Source organism: Felis catus, chromosome A1 (genome assembly GCF_018350175.1).
Source record: "Felis catus isolate Fca126 chromosome A1, F.catus_Fca126_mat1.0, whole genome shotgun sequence".
NCBI classification, from domain to species: Eukaryota; Metazoa; Chordata; class Mammalia; order Carnivora; family Felidae; genus Felis; species Felis catus.
The window spans coordinates 52,517,751-52,535,991 of record NC_058368.1 but is presented as its reverse complement, the minus strand read 5'-3'; the positions used below and the strand labels follow the sequence as shown (position 1 = coordinate 52,535,991).

At 39.4% G+C, this 18,241-nt stretch overlaps 1 long non-coding RNA gene across 1 annotated transcript; it reads right to left on the bottom strand.

Moving 5' to 3' along the window:
* Positions 1-12,357: 12,357 nt before the first annotated feature.
* LOC123383838 lies at positions 12,358-17,939 on the bottom strand. The gene is made up of 3 exons (XR_006594114.1): positions 17,816-17,939; positions 14,756-14,821; positions 12,358-12,550 (listed from the first exon to the last, which is right to left on the bottom strand). It is a non-coding gene; the product is annotated as an uncharacterized LOC123383838 (long non-coding RNA).
* Positions 17,940-18,241: the final 302 nt, after the last annotated feature.

The window sequence follows — 18,241 nt, the reverse complement described above, 5'->3', positions numbered from 1 at the left end:
ATCGGAGACAGCATGCCCTCTAAGTCAAGGGTCCAGAGATTCTGATGAGCTCTGTTTCCTTTCTGAGAGAGAGAGTTCCAGTTTCCTTATAAAGGCTCTCTTGATAAGAAAGTCCAGTGGACCTTCTGTCAGAAAAGCTGAGGCTTCAGATTTGACAGGCGCTTGTTAGTTTTTCATTGCAGATCATTCAACATTCAGAGAAGAGAGGAAAAAGGAGATGGCTCGTATTGCCGGGCGCCATGAAAGCCGGCCTCGCACCTCCACGGCTGCTGTCTGCATTAAAGAGAACGCAAGCCCTACCTGGCCTGCAAGGTGCTCGTCAGTGCTGACCTCCCCACAGTGCACAGAACAATCACCAAGTAAAGTATTATTTAGACCATGAAGAACCAACACGTGGCTTTTAGCGGAATTTAGAAAAATTATTTGTCTTTAAAGTAATAATATCTCTGCCTTCTCTTAGCGGATCCCTTATTATGATTTTTCTTTTTAATTAAAATGTCTTGGTGCCTTTCATTTGTGCTATGTTTTAAAGACAGTTCTATATATCCCCTACCTTGAGCCTTTATTACAGCCCTGTGAAACAGTATGTACCAGTGTCATTGTCCCCATGCAAGACATTGTCCCCATTCTGCAAGAATGCAGAAACAAAGATATATACAGAGGCTGTGAGCCTGTCCAAGGTCACACAGATAATTAATGGTAGAGTCGGGATCAGAAGTCAGATATCATGACTCCTGGTCTGGTTTTCTTATCAGAGGACAAGAATTCAACCATTCAGACTCCCACATGATACATTTGCAGTCATGACTGAATGCTCTTTACGTAGCTTCATTCTAGAATTGCCATACTTTAACAAAGCATCCCAACAATGACTGTGTTGTTTCTAAAGTTATCAAGGATGTACACAGTGTTTTCCGCATTCTCCCTTCTTTAATATATTACTGTGAATGGATGCGAATCAAACTCATTCCTACTGCGAATGTTCTCCTTTCCTTCCAATACTCTCTTAGTATGCCTGCATGCATTCATTCCATCACGATTCCCCAGGATCTTAATTTCCCTGTTTCAAGGCTATGCTTGTTCTAGTCACTGTTTTATGTCCCAATCCAGCACCATCACTGGCCCAGAGCAGATATTCGATAAATATCACTCGCAGGAATAAATGAACAGATGAGTGAAAAGTAGCTCCAGAAGTCAAAGGACAACCCTAGACAGATTATATAGTATCGTGAGATTAGATATTATAGAGCTCTTTATAAATTAACAGAATACACTTGTGAAAATTATGGTCTGTCTCAAATTTCAGACAACTTGATTAGAACTTTGGGACCTCCCATCAGAGCCTAGGCCCCCTGAGGCCAGCGACAATGTCTCGTTCACCTTTGTATCTGCAACTGCCTAGCACAAAGGAGGCACTACCACTACGTAACTGTTTGTCCAAGTGACAAATGTTTGTACTCTTTCTTCCCCTCCTATTTCTAATACACATGCAAACACTCATTTGTAACATTTATTCAGTACTGTGACAGGCAGAAGGCCACGCACTTAATGTGCACTAGGAAGTTTATTTCTCAAATAACCGGAAGAAGGAGGAACAATCATTATCCCCATTATGTAGATGAGGAAACTGAGGCTCAGGAAGGTCATATGACTTGTCCAAAGCCGCACAGCGGGCAAGTGTTCTGACTCAGATCACATCCAAGATGAGCATTCCTAACCATTCTACTAGTCTGCCTCTCAGGCACCTTGCACTGTTTTCTTTTTAATGAAAGCAGCAAACACTCACGTACTACTTACTACGTGCCAGCCATTGTTCTAAGCACATTGCATGGACTGATTTATTTAACCCTTGTATCCTCTTCATAAGCCTTCAAAAAAAAATCTTTTTATACTTATTGTGCCGAAAAGAAAATGGAGGCCCAGAGAGTTTAAGCAATATGCCTCAAATCACACAGCTAGTAAGGGTGGATGTAGGATTTGAACCCAGGCTCTATAGCCGTAGAGTTAAGACTTTCAACCACTATGGAATGCCGTTTGTTGATGAAGTTTGCATAGTAGTCAAGTTTTTCTTTAATCTATAATCTTAGCCCTTACTAAGAATACTTAATCCATAATACTTAGTCCTTTCTAAGGCATAATTAAAATTTCTTTATTTTTAATTTTTTTTTTTCAACGTTTATTTATTTTTGGGACAGAGAGAGACAGAGCATGAACGGGGGAGGGGCAGAGAGAGAGGGAGACACAGAATCGGAAACAGGCTCCAGGCTCCGAGCCATCAGCCCAGAGCCTGACGCGGGGCTCGAACTCCCGAACCGCGAGATCGTGACCTGGCTGAAGTCGGACGCTTAACCGACTGCGCCACCCAGGCGCCCCTAAAATTTCTTTAGCATACATAGTCTATATGTATTTCATTTAGTACTTACCCCAAAGTGTGCCAATGTTTTTCTGATAGTCTGACATCTTTAACTAGATTTTAAGCTTCTGGAGGAACAATGGCTGTCACTTTAAAATCCAAATCCTTAGCTTAAGAGTTGAAATCTGTTATAATTCTTATTAGTTTGGTGTGATTAGTTTGGTGTGATTCTTATTAGTTTGGTGTGAGTTTAAGGTACATTACATCCACTAGTCAAGAGATGTTATGGAACACTCATTATTATATAGACTAACTTATAAAAAAAATGACTTGTATACGTTCATCAAAGGCTGTTGAATAGTTCTATTATAGCATGAGGTAGAATTAAGATAACTGCTAAGTAAGTGTAGCTAAGAGGCGAAAACTACTTTAGGCTGGTTGAGGTAGTTACTTTTCAGAGATTTCTGATGTAAAGCAGTCTTGGCATTCACCAACATGCAATCCTAGTGCCACCAGAGAAATCGTGATTTTCTCTGACATATGTCTCACTCTACTAATTAACCATTGGGAATGTGCATTATGATGTTAAAAATATAAAAAGAGAATAGTAGGAATTAGAAAAAAAACCCAAATTTTTAGTATATATATTTGCACTTCTTGAGAGGCAGCCAATATATTGATTGTCTGATGTTCAAAAGCATGGGAAATACTTCCCAACACACGTTGAAATATATTTGGTATTAGCCTCATCTTTGTCAAATCAGAATGTCAGACCACTTATGGCTCACGGGAGATACTGACAAGATCCTCATGTTTTGCCTGAAACCCTCTATTTGTCTTTATTTATACAAAGTGTCTTTTACCAAAATGTTTTGCAAAACTTGTCTTCCCAGACGTTAACCCAATGATAATGCATGGGATGTCAGTATAAATGTCGATATACGTTTGTTTCTATTTGAATTGATACCAAGAAACCCTTTCAAAAAGAAACCATTGGGTTTTTAAAGCTTCCGTGGCCGTTGCTAGTTTGACAGCCAGTAAGACTTGTTGGTCTATCTAGTCAGGGTCACCTTTATTAGTTGCCTAGTAAAGAGCTTTCAGGAGTATTCATCTGGAAGAAATTTCATATTATGAGATTTATTTATTTAGCTCAGAGACTCTCAACTAGCAATAATTTTTTCCCCCCTGGGGATATCTGATAATGCCTGGAGCCATTTTTGATTGTCATGACTGAGGGTTGCTACTGAAATCTGATGGGCAGAGGGGGCCAAGGATGCTGATAAATGTCCTCCAATGTGTGGGACAACCTTCCAAAGACTGACCTGGTTCAAAATGTAATAGCACCATGGTTGAGAAACTCTGTTTAAAGTCTCTGGTTCTTTGCCGAAAAAGTCCAGTGCCCTTGAAACAGGGAGAATGCTCATGCTTTCAATCATATCAGTCATTTACATTTTAGTGAGAGTTTGCTCTTACCTTTGGCCAGAGAAGTTTTCAACCGTGTGGGAATAGGGCTTCAGGGAAGGGAAAAAATATCTAGAGACATTGCATGGGTGAGTGGCATCATTGTAGGAAGAGACAGAACACAGAAATAAGAGGCTGAAGGCTAAAGAAGACAGTACATTTCTTTTTCACATGCAACTTCAAGTATAGTCTAGTAAATAAAGAATAGACATGAGTGTGCAAATAGAACATTATACTAAAATGCAATTGGATACTGGCACTCTAGTAATCAGAAATCAGCATAAAAATATTTGAGCCCTTAAGAATCTGGCCTGTGTCTACCATTCTAATTTTTTCTCTTATTTCTCTCCTACGTGATTGCTATTTTTGAGCCTAAAAACATGCTGTGAACTTGATTGCCTCTACTCTGTCTCACGGTTTTTTACCGCGGCCTGAAATGCATTTGACTTTTTTTTCCTGCTGACTAATATCAGGAATGGCAAAGAATTTCAGCTTGCAGGTCCACTCCGATCAAAAGGAGTGGGTTAGTGCTGTGTTGAGAATGATTCTGAAGTTCAGTCTGAGTTCAGTGGGAAAGACTGTCCTGCCTAAATATGTCCAGTATAGGCTGAGAAGGAGCTGTCAGTCATGCTCAGACACGTGCCATCCCAGATTTAATGTTTCAAGGCTCAGTCATGACCTGCTCGTCAGGTCTTCCCTAACGAAATCAGTTCGTGTCTGAATTCTTTAACATTCCTAGTCTGTATCTCTCATTGGTACTTAACCCAAAGTGTCTCATTGGTACTTAACCCAATGTTTGTCTTGAGTGTCCAATCTCTCTAAATCTACTTAGATTTTAACTTTCTGGAGGAATGATGGTTCCCAGTTTAAAATTCTAAATCTTTAAGAGTTGACTCCTATCCCCACTGGCCACTCCCTCTCCAAAATTGTAGCCCCTACTGGACGTTCACGCCCTTTGCCAGTGATTGGCCTCAGAATCACCAGGGAACCTTTTCAAGAGATGTATTATTAGCTCTATCGAGACTTATTGACCTAAAACCTGCACACATGGAGTTGGGGTTTATGTTTAAACGTAAGTGATTTATGCTTGATCCCTGTTTCAAAACCATGCCAGTGCTATTGGTGACTGTTTTCTCCTTTTCAAGTTCCAATTTCCTCCCCCACGTCATTGCTAGTGATTGTGTTTTTCCTTCTGAAATGCTTTCCACATTTTGTTATCGTCTTTAAAACTTTCACTGTCCTTTCTAAATCACGCTCAGAAGCCACCTTTGTTCTGAGCTTTCTGTGGTCCAACCCGGGCGAAACCCTTTTTATTTACTTCTTCTGAACTTTTCTAGCCCTTATAGAGTATTTATAGGATTCCTTGTATAGTGATGGTTTGTGTACACGTCCTACTCTTTGAACTGTAATCTCTTTGGATTCAGAGGTCAGATCTTATACAGAAAAAGTGATCAATAAACTTGGCTGAGTGAATACATTATTGCTATCGCCTCTTTTTTTTTTTTTTTTATTTTATGCTGTTACACCAAGTAGAAAAGATAATATAAAGGTGGTCCTTGATGGCATATTTTAAGTCATATTGTTATGGGCAGTTGGAAGTTCTCTTTTACAATCCTTATATCTGATACCAATGCCACTGCCAGATTCTAACCTTGTGTCATGATACTTTATTCCAGACACTAACCTAGACACGGGAGATACAGCATAAAACAGAATCCTTAAAAGAATTTATAGACTGATAGAGAAGACAGCAGTGTGATTATTAGAGATAGCCTGCTGGCTAATGAATGGGGTATGGTAAAGACACAGAGATGAGCCGGTTGATTTCATTTCAGTAGAAAAGAGGGTTAGCCAAAGCTTCACGGAGGACGTGACACTGAGATTCAGTTCATTTTATTTTATTTTTATAAATTAAAAAAAGTTTTTTGAAAGATTTTTTTTAATTAAAAAAATTTTAAGTTTATTTATTTTGAGTGAGAGAGAGAGAGAACAGAAGAGGCAGAGAGAGAGAGGGAGAGAGAGAGAATCCCAAGCAGGGTCTGTAACATCAGTGCAGAGAACCTGATGCAGGGCTCAGATTCACCAATGGTGAGATCGTGACCTGAACCGAAGTAAGACACTTAACCCAGGCACCCATGAAACATTTTATTTTTAAGTAATCTCTCCACCCAATGTGAGGCTCGAACCTCACAACCCCGAGATCAAAAGTCGTGTGCTCTACCAACTGAGCCAGCCAGGTGCCCTTTCAGTTCATTTAATATCATGTATATATTGAAATGTGTATCATGGGCCAGAAAACCATTCAAGATTCTGAGAAGACAGAAATAAGGTAGAAGTAATAGCTCACAGAGTAAAAAGTACAAAATTGGGGATTGTCTGGGGTAGGGGATGCTGAAGGAAAGTGAAAGACGTTCCAAGTGGATGGGGTGGAGTGGAGCAAAGGGGTTCTGGTACGAAACAAAGTGAAGCACCTGCATCTTTAAGTAGTCACAAGTAGCAACATAGCATATGCAGAACTAGGACATAGGATATTAGGTTTTCTGGTCCTAGAAAAGACTAGAAAACTAGCCAAAGGCCAAGTAGGGAAGGACTTTATAAAACACATAGGAGGGTTGGGCTTGGTCCCATAGGCCGTGAAAAGACAGTGAGGAGCTTTAAATTATGAGAACATAATCATAATGGAGTTTGTGCTTTAGAAAAGTCACCGTGGTGGTTGTGAGTAATCCAGTTTAATACATATGACATTAAAATATGAGAGGACTTGATGTTCCAGCGTACCGTTTAGCATTAAGTGGTAATAATTACTGTTTAGCATTAAGTGGTAATAATAAACAGCACAGGCAAGAATTGCACAGAACCGTAGAAAGGGATCACCAAATATGCGAGTAAAACTTTTTGTATGTGTAGTTATGTAGAACCCAAGGCATCAAGGCATTCCTTTTCTTAATAATGCTCTCACCAAACATAATTGCTGTAATGGTGTTGGAATTCTACTAGGTGGCACATGCATTTATGTAACAGATTTGAAGGCATGGCTTGTGAGTGGTGTTAGGACAACTGAGTCCAAAGTGAAGAAATGGCTCATAGCTACAACACATGTGCCTCTACCCCCAGACTTCAATGGCTTGTGATAAAGGAAACATGCTGTTTTGGAAGGCTGTTATTCAAAAGGCTTTTTAATTCAACATTTACTGAAGAAGAAAAGGTAGCCAGCCCAAGTGTGTGCTACTTAAAATGAATGAGTTTGTATGGAGGTTCCTTTACAAAAATTAAAAATAGAACTATCTTATGACCCAGCAATTGCACTATTATGAATTTATCCAAAGGATACAAAAATGCTGATTCAAAGGAGCACATGCACCCCAATGTTTATAGCAGTACTTTCAACAATAGCCAAATTATGGGAAGAGCCCAAATATCCATCAACTGATGAATGGATAAAGAAGATGTGGTTTACATACACAATGGAATACTACTTGGTGAGGAAAAAGAAAGAAGTCTTGCCATTCGCAACAACATGGATGGAACTGGAGGGTATTATGCTAAGAGAAATGAGTCAATCAGAAAACGAAAGATATATGATTTCACTCATATGCGGAATTTGAGAAACTCAAAAGATGAACATAGGGGAAGGGAAGGAAAAATAAAAACAGAGAGGGAGGCAAACCATAAGAGACTCTGAAAAATGTTTTTTTAATGTTTATTTATTTTTGAGAGGGAGAGAGACAGAGCATGAGCGGGGGAGGGACAGAGAGAGAGGGAGACACAGAATCCAAAGCAGGCTCCAGGCTCTGAGTTTTCAGCACAGAGCCTGATGTGGTCCTTCAACTCACAGACTGCAAGATCATGACCTGAGCCGAAGCCAGATGCTTAACTGACTGAGCCACCCAGGTGACCCAAGAGACCCTTAAATGCAGAGAACAAACTGGGAGTTGCTGGAAGTGTGGTGGGTGGGTGGGTGGGTGGGTGGATGTGTGAAATAGGTGACGGACATTGAGGAGGGCACTTTCAGGGATGAGCACTGGATGTCATACATTAAGAGATGAATCACTGGGTTCTACTCCTGAAGCCCAGACTACATTATATGCTAACTATCCTGAATATAAATAATTTTTAAAAATGAATGGATTTTTCAATGTGTTTACCAAAGCATCTAGGAATAATATACAAAATCATAGAATTCTATGCGTAGGTCAGCAGGGCACATAAATGATCTGTCTTATTTGCAGGCAAATGTGCTTTAGGGGCACCTGGGTGGCTTAGTTGGTTAAGCGTCCAACTTTGGCTCAGGTCGTGATCTCATAATTTGGGGGTTCGAGCCCGGCGTTGGGCTCTGTGATGATGGCTCAGAGCCTGGAGCCTGCTTTAGATTCTGTCTCCCTCTCTGTCCCTCCCCTGCTTGCTCTCTCTCTCTCTCAAAAATAAATAAACATTAAAAAATTTTTTTAAAAATTAAAAAAAATTTTTTTTAAAATTTAAAAATTAAAGAAAAATGTGCATGAAACCCATGTGGAGACCTCCTGTTTCTCATCTACCATGATACCACACATGCCTAGTTCTCTTCCTACTCCATCAGTTCCTCCTTCTAAGCTTCCTTTTCTGGTCCCTTCTACTCTAAAAGTTGGAAAGAGCAAGGATTTGTCCCTGGAATCTCTCTCTCTCTCTCTCTCTCTCTCTCTCTGTATATATATATATTTTTAAACCCAAATCTTTTTTAAGTCCTATTCTCCCTCCATATATATATATCCATATAATATATCCATATTATTACTTGACATATTCACAAGAATGTCTAAGAGGCAACTCAGACTTCACATGGCCCTAAAGAGCACGTGATTTACACCCCCAAGCTTCCCCTCATTCAGTGAACTGCTTACCAAGTCATTAGAGACGCATCATACTTAATTTATTGTTTCTTTTGCCACACCCACTTCTAAAACTTTGGCAAGTCCTTTCAGTTCTGCAGCTAAAGTATGTCCTGAATCCCTACACTTCTTTGCATCTTTATCATTTCTGCCCCAGTTCAAACCAGTATGAGTTTAGTAGTGTCTGGAATATTGCAATGTTCCCCTAACTGGCTTCTTATGCCACTCATTTTATTTTTTTTGTAGATCATTATTTTTAATTCAAGTATAATGAACATAGGGTGTTATATTAGGTTCGTGTTTACAATATAGTGATTCAACAGTTCTGTACATTACTCGATGCTCATCACAATACGTGAACTCTTAACCCCCTTCTCTTATTTCCCCATCCCCCACCTCCCTCCCCTCTGCTAACCACCAGTCTGTTCTCTGTATTTAAGAGTCTGATTTTTTTTGTTTTTTTTTCCTTTGTTTGTTGTTCTGTTTCTTAAATTTCACATATGAGTGAAATTATATGGAATATGTCTTTCTCTGACTAACTTATCTCACTTAGCACAATACTCTCTAGGTCCGTCCAAGTTGTTGCAAATGGCAAGATTCCATTCTTTTATGGCCAAGTAATATTCCATTGTATATATGTATACCACATCTTCTTCATCCTCCTCATGCCCCTCTTACCTCCACCCCCCGCCACATAAGTCATCCCCCATGAGATGGCTCGACTACTCTTTTTATCAAATAATTACAAAAAAATCTCAACCTTGCTTGAAAACTTTTAATGCTTTGGGTTATACTCAGTTGTAATAAAAACACAAACCATTTTGCCCCCCCCCCCCCCCCGGCTGACCTCTTCTGGCACCACCCCACCTGCTTGTCTTCCCACTTCACTACTTGCTCCTCCTGAGTCTCTGTGGCTGGTCCTTCCTTTCTGCTCACACTGCTTTTCTCTCCATCCCGTGAGGCACTAAACTTGTGCAGTCCTGGATTCTTCGCTCCAACTTCCTTCCAGGAAATGTTCACTCCCAGATCTTTCATGACAACTTGCTTCTTAGGATAAATGTTAGCATCTCCTAACCACCAAATATATGTTGGCCGTCCATGACTGCACTATTTCTAGTCTCTTCACAGCGATTGTTTGATATTTTCTTGTCTGATTATTTGTACTTTTTTCTGCTTTTCTTCACGAGAAGAAGACACGTTGAGAGTAGGAGTTTTCAAATGTCTTATTTAACACAGTGTATAGCACATAATAAGTGCCTAATAAACACTGTTGATTAAATATTGTTGAGCAGCCATTGCTGTCTGGACGGTGTTTGGCAATAAACACACAAATTACCCACTTTGGGGAATACTGTGAAGTGATCCGTTGGCCTTTCCTAATTAAGGTTCCTGACTTTTAGACTCACAGACATCAGGAGAAAACCATTAGAGTAGTCTCAGTAATGGTCTCTTTGCCCTCAGGTCGGGATGTTGTGGGGATGGGCCTAACCTAAAGATTTCCCACCTATGCTTCTGCTAATGTAAGATGTGGAGTCTGATGTAAGAATGGAGGTGGAGATACCCAGCCATAAAGCTTTTCAAAATCATGAGCGGGTCGAGAGGTGGCCGCTGAGGCAAGTGGGAAGCATTTATTACATTCCTTATGAAGCCCTGGCCCCATCCTGAGCTCCACACACTCTATATTAGGCCCAGGAAAGACAACGTCTGGCCTCCCTGCCCTCTGGATGAAAGATGGGCCACACTTGGCAACAAACGCACGCAACATCTTGAACTACGCTTGTTTGTAAGTTCATCGGAGTGTGCGGTCTGTGATCAAAAGGGTGACACAAATAGAAAGTAATGATGACGTTGGTGATCAGTGGGTGTACCAAAGAGCTGGCCAGTAGCTAACAAAGGGAGCAGTAGCGAAAATGATGTACTTGTTTTCTTTCGGTAAGGAAACTCACACAGACAGGAGGCTTCACTTCGTGTGGCTTGTGTTTCTCTTACCGTTGCGGTAGGCAGACTATTTTACGCAGACCATGTGAAGTTGGTGCCGCTCTTGAGAATCCCCAGGCATCCCCTTTGTCACTTCTTCACCTATAGTATGATAGGTGGAGTAAATATTCTCTACGGTCAGAGCATATTGGTTTTCTAAGCTAAATAGCTGTAACACACCGTCTTAGAATCAGGACTGCTCGCTCCTAGGAAAAGAAAGCAAGGATGTTTCACACCAGTACTGGGTGGAATATTTGGTTTCCTGGCAGGGCTAGATAAGGAAACTTTATCCAAGAGGCATACACTATAAAAATTTCAGCATAAGGAAAATGAATGGTCTCAATATAGGAGGTTTTGGAGTTTCCATGGTTTAGATACTAGAAAAACCTGCTGCCTCCACAGTTTCCACACCTTTTCCTCAGGAAAATGTTACACAATTGTGCTGAGGACACTTGTGGCCTCTAATGGCCAGATAATGGACCACAATAAAAGTTATGGGTCCCCAGATGGGTTGAAGCCCATAATGGTTGGCAGGATCCATTATTTCACCATTAGGATCTACAGAAAAGGGAGACAATTGTCAACTAAAAAGAAAAAAACATGTGTCATTGCACATGTTCCTCTTATTTGAGAAAAAAATTCAAATTCCCCAACGGGGGCGTGGTGGTTTTTCCTATGTATACAAGTTTCTATATCCCCATCCTGCATGTATTTTTAGAAAGCTTTCAGTGCGTAAACGCATTGTATGTCAAGCTAAGTTGATGGGTTGTGATTACAGCCCCACACTGGAGTTCAAAGTAATTCATTACAATTTTTGCTTTACAAGAAATAAATAAGAGAACAACAATAAAAGAAAAGATAAAGAATAGAATCGGTTCAAGTTAAATGTCTGCACGAATGATTTTTCTCTGCCCTCCCCGATTCGGGTATTGTTTCACAACACAACATGCAATAGTTTTAACATCATTGTGTATTCTGGAGTTCTGTCTCCTCTTTAGAGAGAGCCAAGACCCTTTCAGTCATGAGAGTGGTGAGTTATTATCCAGTGCCTTGGTAATATTTCTTTAGAAATCAATAAATACATCTTTAACCATTTCATTTAGCCTTGAGGGACCCTTGATATTTTAGTTGCGTCCTCTGGTGAACATAATGGTAGCATGATATCAATATCCTTCTTAAAAAACCATATAAATGCACCGAATTCTTTGCTCTTGGCCCTCTTGCCTTCAGATGGAACTAGAGTCAATGTAGAGTAAACCATTATCTAGTGTGTGTGTTTGAAGGAAGAAAGGATGGCAGGGAGCTTGCTGTGACTGGCCCCATTTCGTGGACCTTAGGATTTATTGAAATCTTAAAGTTGTGCCTCTTGAGAGAATGAGGGGATTACCTATTTGAGACCCTTCCATATCAAAGGGAAGCACAGTCCTGATCCCAGGTAGCTCTGCATCTTGAGGCAGTTGCATATTAGCCCCAGCTAGCTGATTAGAGGTGTAAATGCTAACACGATTTGTTTGGAAATTTAAATATTCTATTTAAATGCTACTCCTCTAGCAGAAATAAATGATGTGGCAAAAAAATATTTTCGGTGCTTTTTATAGGTAAGTCCACATGAATCTCCCCCTTTGTGTCACGTAAAAAAATAAATGAATTTCAGTTCTTAAAGAACCTCAATCCAAGGCACTTCCCTTTTTGTGAGCTCTTCATACTTGATGGGCATAGTGACACGTAAGTGAAATTTGTTCTCTATATGTATTTATTTATGATAAAAAATACAGCATGTATCTTTTGTATTAAGTTTTTAATGGATTTTCATGATCTTCTGTTCACAAGTCTTGGTTTTAGCTCTGTGATATTGCTGTTGTCTTTCTGGGTTAGAGTCTCATTGCTTTTGTATCTATAAAAAAGAAGGCCAGCCAACTGTTCAGGAATTTGAATGGAATAAAATGTATGTCATAATAAGACAATACTAACAGTTTCATTAAACAATTTTTTTCCAGGATCCAAGTCAGTTTACAAAGATCAGGTGTTTTCCGGGGTATTGTATGAGGTCACCAGGGAGTACTGAATGATAGACTTCTGTTTTCTTTTTTTCTTTTTAATTTTTTTTTAATTTTTTTTTCAACGTTTATTTATTTTTGGGACAGAGAGAGACAGAGCATGAACGGGGGAGGGGCAGAGAGAGAGAGGGAGACACAGAATCGGAAACAGGCTCCAGGCTCTGAGCCATCAGCCCAGAGCCTGACGCGGGGCTCGAACTCACGGACCGCGAGATCGTAACCTGGCTGAAGTCGGACGCTTAACCGACTGCGCCACCCAGGCGCCCCTAGACTTCTGTTTTCTTGCATGTTATAGAGCTGGAGATCTTCAAGTGACTCTGGAAAAGCATTGCATGCACCCTTTATAGAACAGTCTACCATGTTATGTTCATAGTTTTGCTTATTTATAAGACTTTAGATTTATAAAGTCAGAGGAGAGTAATTCTCCTCTGCAGAAACTGGTTTGAGTTTATCTTAGTGACTCTGGATCATATACACTGTGAATTGTGTAACTGGTAATGCTTGTCACTTTCAGCTGCCAGAAAACTTGTAGCCATATTTGTGGCTGAATTTAAACTAGTATATACTATTTTATGTATCTTTATTTTTTTATGTTTTTTAATGTTTATTTTTGAGAGAGAAAGAGACAGAGCAGGAGTGGGGGGAGGGGAGGAAGACACAGAATCTGAAGCAGGATCCAGGTTCTGAGCTCTGAGCTGTCAGCAGAGAGCCTGATGCGGGGCTTGAACTCACAAACCGTGAGATCGTGACCTGAGCCGAAGTGGGACACTCAACCCATTGAGCCACCCAGGCGCCCCTATTTTATGTATCTTTAAATAGTGCTTTTAATTTTTTTTTTTTTTTGAAAGGAGGCAACGTTTTCAGAATTTAAGGCTCGGGCCTATATTGCTCTATTGTATTCTCAGTACATAGCATGCACAGACTCGGAAGGAGAGAGAGAGAAAGGAAGAGAAACAGGGGGCAAGAGAAAAAGGAAAGGAAAGAAAGAAAAGAAGGAAAGAAGAAAGAGCTAAGAACAAAATAAGAAAGTCTTCGTGTGTGTTCCTGCTCTCAAGTCGCTGTCTGTACTGACAGCCACTGGCCACGTGTGGCTACTAAGCCCTTGAAAGGTTGTTAGTCCAATGGAGACGTTAGTGTAAGTACCTAATGTATTTTGAAGACTTAATATGAAAAAATGTATGCAAATATTTCAATAATGTCTTATTGATTATATGTTCAAATGATAATATTTTAGATATATTGGGGGCTCAGTAGGTTAAGCGTCCAACTTCAGCTCAGGTCATGATCTCATGGCTTATGAGTTTGAGCCCCTCGGAGGGCTCTGTGCCGACAGCTCCGAGCCTGGAGCCTGCTTGGGATTCTGTGTCTCCATCTCTCTCTGCCCCTCCCCTGCTTGTGCTCTGTCTCTCTCACAAAAATAAACAATAAAAAATATATTTTAGATATATTGGGTTAAAAGATTTTATTTATTTATTTATATAAATGTTTATTAATATTTGAGAGGCAGAGAGAGAGAGCACACAGAGAGGGGGGTTGACGGGGGCACACAGAGAGTGGGGACAGAGGATCCAAAGTGGATCAGCACAGAGCCTGACACAGGGCTTAAACTCATGAAACGTGTGGCCAGGACCAGAGCTGAAGTCGGCGGCTTAATCGATTGAGCCACCCAGGGGCCCAGGTTAAAAGATCTTACTAAAAATTAATTGTCTCTTTCTTTTAGAAACGGTTTCTTGAACACTTACAATTATATGTGTGACTCACATTTATGATTTGCATTGTATTTCTCTTGCACAGCATTATACTGTAATGCCACAATAAGCTAAAGTTGCCTTAACAGCTTTTCAGAGCAAATTTTTCTGTAACCTAATACTCTCTCTCTGTGTCAGCGACAGGGAAAGTCTATTTGTGACAGCCCCGAAGTTGGCAGAATCCTTCACCTCTCAATTTTTAGATCTTTTAACCTTAATAATTATCTTCCAAATTTTCCACTCAGATCCAGGCATGATATATTACCTCCAAGGATCTGGTCACGTGGTACTCACGTTTTAGGAAGAGTCGCTTCTTTCTTAGTGCACACACTAAGTAAAATACACCTCCAGTGTTTCATACTTGAAAAAAAAATAAACATGTTGAATTGTCTGTCTTCCATAAATTGAGAGTAAAGTATATAAAACTATCCTCTTTCCTAGAGAATAAATAAGCCGAGGATACTGTCTTCCATCGTATTTTTTCCTGGATCTAAAAGCTAAGTTAGTGTACTACTAGAGAAAATTTCAGGTGGGTAAATTTGTGAAGCTGAACGAATATTCTTTATGAGAACATTTTCTGAATCAGAATCTATAGCAATGTGATTTGCTTGCAAACTGAATATATTGTCCTTCGCTTTGAGGCCATAACCGTCAACACACTGTTCTTGCAGTATTTAAACACATGTGGGTAAGCAAGTTGGACTCAGTAACATGGCCTTCCTCTCTGGCTTCAGTTGTTTCATTTGTTTGATCATTTATATATGAGTGAAGAGTTTTCAGGGACTATTTAAGAAGGGAATATTGAGAATGTATCAAAATAATTTATCTCTGTATTTCACTTTGAAGCCCCACCCTTTCTGTCCAGGCTCCTGTAAATGACAGTGAAAGTCATTCCCTGTGGGAGAAGGTGAAAAACCAAGGCCCCTCTGTCTGCTCACAAAGCCTGTTCCCAATTAATGCAGTTCCTTGGGGTTCAGGCCTTGTCTGCAGACGGCCCAGGTAAATTGTTTCTGTTGGAGAACGAAGCTGCTCTCACCGGTCTCGGGAAATACATCAGTTGCAGAGCAGTATTTAGGCAAAGAGCAAGAGGAAACTCCCCGCTTGAGAATAAATTTCAAGGTTCTACAAAATGTTTTGGTAAAAATGTAATGTTTAATGTTTTCATGAATAAAATATTGATTTGTGATACATTTGAAAAAATGTGAATGTGATGAGCAGTTTAGAATTCATGCGTCAATTTTTCCTCCGGAGTGATCAGGGGTTTCTGATTGGGATGACAAAGATAGGGTACACGGCATGTGCCATTCTATAGTACTTCTGTCTGTTAGAGGCCATGATATCAGCAAAATTAGATTACGGTTAAGGCAGTAATGTAAATCTTGGAAATAAGGTTTCTATATTTTAATTCAAAACCGGACACCCTGTGGGCCTATTGATGGTAATCCCATTTAGTCTTGCAAAAAAGCTTTCTGGGTATCGAGGGATCCAGATCAGTACTGCCATTTATTACTCAGAAAATGAGAAATTTTCCTAAATCTTCACCTCTAGGTAGCATAAACAACTATAAAATTTTGATGACTTTCAAAGAGCAAATATATTCGTATAGTTATGTATAAACTCAAATGTGTATATGTTATATACAATGCATGTGTTATGTATAAATGTCTGTAATGCGTAGTATATATTTATCCATTAATAAATCCATAAATCCCTTAAATTTATCCATTAAAACATTTATGCTTAATTTACTAAGCATCTCTCGTGAAAAAGATGCTAAACAATTCCGTTTTTATCCTGCATAGCACTTTACTCATATACATATATGAGAACATGTATATGAATATACGTGTAAAATGCCAAGGAGGATGAAGACACACAGACGTGTGTTTGTGTGTGTGTGTGTGTGTGTGTGTATTACGTATATAAATTATATATATTACATATACATGTTACACATATATATCTAAATACATCTATAATTTTTTGCAAACAATATGGTGGAATGGAAAGAGCATAAATTTTAGGGCCAGAAAAATGTATATCTGCTCTGTTTCCTTCCCTTCTCACTGACTCATTGTGCCCACATCTACAATTATCCTCTCTCCTTCCTCATCGTTAGTTCTATCATTCTCATCAGCAGAAAATATATAATACTACCTCATATGTTAAAAAGTCCCAAACACAAATATACCATCTCTGCTAGGTGAAAGTTTCATTATGTCAAGATATTTGTCTGTCTTATTCAGTGCTACCTAACCGGCATTTAGAGTGCTAAATTCCTAAGAGTGGTCTAACATCTATTAGGTCCTCAGCAAATATTTGTGAAATGAATGAATGAGTGAATGAGTGAATAAACAATGCCTAGATCATAATAGAGTCTCAGTCAATGTTGGCTCTTATTATAATGAAACTGACATTTTTTTGAGCCTGGTATTTGTTATAAATGCCAGGAAGATTCAGAACAACCACACAACAAAGCCTGTCTAAAAGCATTATATTTTTGAAGTCTGGAAGACTTGCATGTACACATTTCAGTGGTTATCTGGTTTAATGTGCTTGACATTTCTTTAAAATTTTATAGGGAAAAGTCTGCCATAAAATCTTAGAACTTTCTATTTCACTTACCACCCTATTTATTACTGTTTGAACATGGTATAGAATAACACAGTCTAAGACAAAGTTACATACATAGAATATGCTAAAGTTTTAAAAACTAGAATTGGCTCATTTCAATTATCTTTTCGACTTGGGAAGCAAATAGCGTGTGCTTTGATCAACTGATAGAAAATATAGGACATATCAATGTAGGTTCAGGAATTGTAACAAATGTACCATTGTGGTGGGAGATGTTGATCAAGGAGAAGGCTGTGCACGTGTGGGGGTAGGAGAAGCACGGGAACACTCGGTACTTTCCTCTCAGTTTTCATGTGACCCCAAAACAACTCTAAAATAGAGTCCTTTTTTTTAAATAAAATACAGGACACATAGTTTTAGTTTAATACCCTGCAATAACAGGGTAGCTTTAAAAGCTATCACGTGTTTAGAAAAAGCTTTCATGTGTTTAGAAATTCCTCCAAAAGAGGAGTAAAACTTGTTCTTTCAATGAAATTGCCATGTGTTTGGTTATACATGAATGATAACTGCAGTGTGGATTAAATTTTAATAAAGGAACACACTATAGCTAATAGCACTCCAGTTTGGGCACATTTAACTCTAAATCCACTAAAACAGAAATGAATCATTGTAAAACACACTTTGAGATGCCACTTCACTGTTCACACAATTTTGATGTCCCCCCATTGCCTTGAGGATAAATGGCAAACTCCTTATCTTGGAAAATACATTGTTCTTCACCTTGATCTCAACTGATCTTCAAAGCTTTATTTCCTTCTCCTATATACAAACCCCATGTGACAGCAGAGTGATCAACAGCGTGGCCTTGGAAGTCAAGCAGAGATTCAGAAGGCTGGAAGGAAGACTCTCCAAGTCACACGAACCGTGGGGCCTAGCCACTGGCACTTGGAACGTGGGCAGCAATGAAGGCACAATGAACTTTCTAGAACTTCTGAAATCTGTGAAGCTGCTAATGGGAACTGGAGTGACCAGAGTTAAGGAACTCTATGAAATAGCAAAACTGAATAGTCAACACAGAGTTACACAATTATATACATAGATAGAAAATTCTTTCTTTCTGGTGTTTTACTTCAGCTACAAGAACTGATTGGCCCATCACAGATGGTATGGATCAGCATGAACCAATGTCCATTTCATTTTAGACCC